This window comes from Coenobita brevimanus, chromosome 51 (assembly GCF_032717465.1).
Source record: "Coenobita brevimanus isolate Jiangsu-jjx chromosome 51, ASM3271746v2, whole genome shotgun sequence".
Taxonomy (NCBI): domain Eukaryota; kingdom Metazoa; phylum Arthropoda; class Malacostraca; order Decapoda; family Coenobitidae; genus Coenobita; species Coenobita brevimanus.
The window spans coordinates 28480385-28485746 of record NC_137004.1 but is presented as its reverse complement, the minus strand read 5'-3'; the positions used below and the strand labels follow the sequence as shown (position 1 = coordinate 28485746).

At 41.7% G+C, this 5362-nt stretch overlaps 1 pseudogene; it reads left to right on the top strand.

Annotated features, from left to right (window-relative positions):
• Positions 1–1792: 1792 nt before the first annotated feature.
• LOC145400325 (5S ribosomal RNA) lies at positions 1793–1910 on the top strand (annotated as a pseudogene).
• Positions 1911–5362: the final 3452 nt, after the last annotated feature.

Below are 5362 nucleotides of genomic sequence, written 5' to 3'. Positions count from 1 at the left end.
CATTAAGTGTGTTTTGTGAGGGAAAGTTAGCCGTATAAGGTGTCATCTAGGTAGGGGTCATGTGCGTAGGATAGGGATCTCAGCTATTCAGGCAGTCAGATGTTTAGATCAGGTGTGTAGTAGTAAGAAGTCACGTACTGTATATAAGATGTCATCTAAGAAGGTGTCAGGTGTGTGGGACGATTGCCAAATATTTAAGATTTCAGGGGAATGGGGTGTCAAGTGTGCAAGGAGGAAGAGCCAGATGTGTAGTGTCAGGTGGGTTAGGTGAGGAAAAGTTAGGAAGGTCAGGTGTGTGGGGTGTCAGGTGCTTAGGAAAGGGGAATACATAAGTGTACTGTAAATATGAAAGGTTTGTAGGTACCCTCGATAAAAAAAAACTATCGGCACCCTGGGGCCGGATAAGATGTGAAATAGTTCGTCTCTGGTTCAATCGGTAGTGTTGGTATGCCTGTTTAATTCACAAAAATGGTTGATTTACCATGTAGTACAATGTTACTCCGACTAATCCAGCTATATATCTGTAAAGTATATGGTAACAACACAAGTGAAAGATACAGAGCGACATAACCGTGTCATTTCCCGTAAACCAGAGTCCGTGTATCATAATGTCTCCCACTGAAAGGGTGCCGATACTCTTTTTATCGATGGTACATGTGAGGTATGTCGCATGAGTATATTAAGTGCGTATTACAGCAGTGTAAAGTGTGGGTACGTGAAGTGTGTATGGGAGATGTGTGGATATGAAGTATGAGTATGTGATGAGGTGTTTAAGTATGGGAGGTGTGTGGATATGAAATATATAAGTATATGAGGTGTGTAATTATGAAAGGTGGGCAGATATGAGGTATGTAGGTAAGGTGTATAGTGTGAGGCCAGTCGTGAGAGGTTCTCAAGGTGTAAGATATGTAATATGTGCAGGTATGTGAAGTGCTGTGTAAGCATGTGAGGTGTGTAGGTAGTGTGAGGCGTGTGAGGACAGTCGTGACAGAGGTGCGTGAGTATACCGTAGGACATGAACTTAAATAGCAGTGTGAGAGTGGTAGTCATGTGGGGGTCTGTGCAATATTCATACCATTTATTTTTTTCATTTTTTTCTGACAGTCTTTTTTAGCTGCTAGGTTATTCTTTAGTGAATCCGCCCAAATGCCTAATTTTTTGAGAAGGTTAGTTAACAGGCTATTTTGTTCATTATTAAGCTCAATTATTTTCTTCAGATTGATTTTCTCTCTCTCTCTCTCTCTCTCTCTCTCTCTCTCTCTCTCTCTCTCTCTCTCTCTCTCTCTCTCTCTCTCTCTCTCTCTCTCTCTCTCTCTATCTCTCTCTATCTCCTTCTTGCATCACCGTCAGTACTAAAAGGATTCATAAAGCTGACCGTCATTAAAGTCTGGCCCACCAAACACACTGATTCCATTCCCAACCTTACGTGATTTTCGAGTTAAAGTTTCCTCTTGAGGTTGTTTTCAGTTGACTTTTGTTCTTCTGTGCTCTATTTTTCGGTCTGCTCTTCCCCTTTGCCCTCCTTTGTCTCATTTCGTTATACCGTGTTTTCTCTGGAACATATCTTTTCTCGCTCTGTTTTTCTATGTCTTTTTTGTCTTCGTTTTGTCCCTACTGTTCTTTCCATTTGCTCATTTCTTTATTCCCAGCCTTTTTCTTTTGTCATTTTACCTCCTTCCTTGTTTTGTTTTGTATACCATATCCTCACATTTTATTTCCATTTTCTGTTTCTCGTATTCCTCTCGTTCCTCTTTTTTTTTTTTTTTTTTTTTTTCCAGTTCTATGTTTTTCCCTTTACACCATACCACGTTGAGTACACCGCTTCCCGTTCGATCAGCGAAGTTAAGCAACGTTGGGTCTGGTTAGTACTTGGATGGGTGACCGCCTGGGAACACCAGATGCTGTTGGCATCCCTACGTCAAGTGGGGTTGGTGGAGGATTAGTGCCCCTCCCTGTAAAACAATTAACTCTAAGCCCTTGGCCACCCCGTCTGGGATACATGGCGTCTGGCGATGAATGAATGAATGAACTTCTCTGTCCCCTCTTCTGCCTCTTCCTCCTAATATATTTCAGTAGTTTTTCCTCTCTCTTTCTCCTCTACATGATTTCATTTTCCTTTGTTATTATACTCTGATGCAGATCATAATGCATTTGCTCATTATTTCTTCTGTCTTTCTTACAAACACAATTTCAGTTTGGTATAGTTCCTTCATGTCTTCATCAGTTCATTCAAATGCAGAACGACTGTTTCTTGGGAAAATACTCATAGGAGCATTTTTCTTTACTTGGGTCAGACCCCATAAGGGGTTTAATGGGGTCAAAAGTCAACCCATATAAGCGCAGAGATTCAGTGAAATGTAGCAACACAAATCAATTATCACCCTTGCGGGGTAGGATGGGAACAATCACCTTTGGATGCTAGAGGTTTGGGGGACATTCTACATTCACGTATGTTCATTGATCATCATGACAATGGGGACACGAGTAACCAGTCAGGATTGATACATAAGATTTTGGTTCATTAAAACAGTGCAAGACAGGAGTACCTGTTTTGATATTCTTTGTTTATATGTGCCTAGTGTCCAGTTGGAATCGGTATACAGAATGCTAGTCTGCTACATATGTACCGGTGTGTAGTCTTGCCCTCTCCACGTGTCAGCGTACTGTACAGTACCTCTGTGGAGACCATTATGCATTCCTTTGGCGATGGTGGCACTGTGTAATAGCTAGTTCTGTTTTTCCTATTTCAGTTGCCTTATCACTCTGCTGACTTGTTTGTTTTCCCACGCTTACATCTCTTTCCCTCCCATTTCATTCCCTGTCGTATCCTTTACCCTTGTTTTGCCTGTTTTCTTCACTCTTGGTCTTCCTCTTTCTTATGTACTTACTTCCACACTTATTTTTCTCTCCCTACCTCACCATCTTATATACACCCGGCCCTTCGTTTCCCCTTCTCGCGATCTTTCTCCTCTTAATCCTTTCTACATATTCATGTTCCTTCTTTATCACTTTTCTTTTCTGTCCTAATTTTCTACAGTTCCCAGTCATTACACAAAGTTAAAGGTGCAATATTTTTTCGCCCCTCCTGTAATCTGATACAGGCACTTCGATATTTAGGATTTCGGCAGTGGTGGCAGTCGGTTGATTAGAGGTTTGATCTATTATTGGAAAGGACGTGACCTTGATTCCAAGTCAGGGCAGGGAAGTTTGATGCTTTGAATTTTGTTAAAACATACGTTACTGATCTTTCAAAGACCCACCAACATTTCATAGCAAGTACAAAAGTACAGATACAGTAGCTGCAGGAGTCTGGGGACCTTATTATGGTGCTTCGCCAGTCTTCGGACGTAGAGCATGAGTCTGACGCCTGATATGGGGCTCTGCAAAGGTTGCTAAAGTCTACGGGGGTGAAGCACTTTGTCCGACAAACGTTAGTGAGAGGCAGATGGACAAGGCCGCACCTAGAGATGCCCTGGCAGTCCTGAATGCGACAGCCCTACCTTGTATTCAATGCGGACGGAGAGTATTTGTGACAAAATAGTGACATGTGAAGGTATTTGACACACTGGACTACTAGTAGGCCTTAGGCAATGAGCTGTCACGTAAATGCCTGAAATCGAGCGCTTAAATTTTTTATTTACCTGATCTTTCTCATCTAAACTCATCCTACCTGCTCTATACTGCATCATTCTCCTTTTGCATGTCGATTCTTTACCTCCTTCTTCGATTCCTTCCCTTCTTCTCTCTTTTTGCCATTCTTCCTCTTTATTTTTTTTTTTTTCAGTTCATCTCTCTGCATATTCATCTTCATCTTGTCTTATCATATCTGCTCCTTCTCTTTCCCATTCTTCTGTTACTTCCTCGTGTCCTTCCTCTCCTTTCTTCTCTTCTGTCTTCCTGTTGTTTACCCGTCCCCCTTTTCTCTTCTCTTTATTACTACCAGTCTCTTTACTTGTCCCTCTTCCTGTATCTTTTACTGTTCTTTTTTTCTCATCTTTCCTCTTCTCTTCTTCTTCTTTTTTCCCCCTCGCGTCATTTCCCCCTCCTGTCCCTCTTCCATCGCACTAATGACTCCCTCAAAACCAGCCCTTTGTTATGGAGATCTTGGGTATTCATGAGAGAGAGAGAGAGAGAGAGAGAGAGAGAGAGAGAGAGAGAGAGAGAGAGAATGAAAGTAAGAAACAAGAACTATAATTATAATGGAAGGAACTTGAAGGTAGTCATAAGTGAAGAAATGGGTAGGAAAGAAGACAGGGAGAGAATGGTAATGAATAGGCAGTATGAAAGGACTGAAGGAAAGAAGTAGAGGACAAAGACTGGTCAAAGGAAGGACGGAGAAAATGTAAGAAAGAAAAAGTGTTAAGAAGCCGATAAAGAGAAGGAAATTAAAGAAAACGGATGGTAGAAAGAGGAGAGAAGTTTAAGAGGAAACCAGGCGAGAAGCGAGACTTAAAATAAAAAAAGGAAAGGAAAGGAAAAGGGATGGATAAGAAATGAAACAAAGAAAAAAGGAATAAATGCATGAGGCTCATATTAGTCAGTACCTACTTAAAAATATTACTACTAATGTGAGAATGTTTGACAAAAATTGATTTAAAAAAAAAAAAAAAGCAACGCTACGCTGTTGCAACTCTCCATCTGACCAAGCACATACCCCCCCACCTCCCTGGACACCTAACCAAGCGCACAACGGCCCTCACCCCCCACCCCCAGTATAACAAACATTAAAACTTAATAAAATCGGTGATATGGAATATGGAAGTGTGGTGGGAAGTAGAAAAAACACCACCATCATCACTACCACCTCCATCATTATCATCATCAGCACCACAACCACCACCACCATCATCACTACCACCACCATCACCACCACCACCGCCACTACCATCATCATCACTACCACCGCCTTCATCGCTACCACCGTCATCATCATCATCACAACCATCACCACCACAAGCACCACCACCACCACTACCACCACCACCAGCACCATCATCATCATCATCATCATCATCATCAACGCTACGCTGTTGCAACCCTCCATCTGACCAAGCACATACCCCCCACCTCACTGCACACCTAACCAAGCGAATAACGGCCCTCACCCCCCCCCCCATCATTCTGTATAACACAAGAGACAGTAGGCCGCACTGAATTCTCTGAGAAAAAAAAAAAAATCTTTTTACTATTTCATTATTAAAAAAAAAACTACTACTTAAGACACAGCATTGTGCTTATCAGAAGGCACCAGTTCACTATAAGACACTTAACTACAGTGTATGAAATTTCGTGACTCTATAGACAATAGTGAATACTTTTCTATTTGTGGCTTGAGATTACTGTTCAGGTCGCATTGAAATCT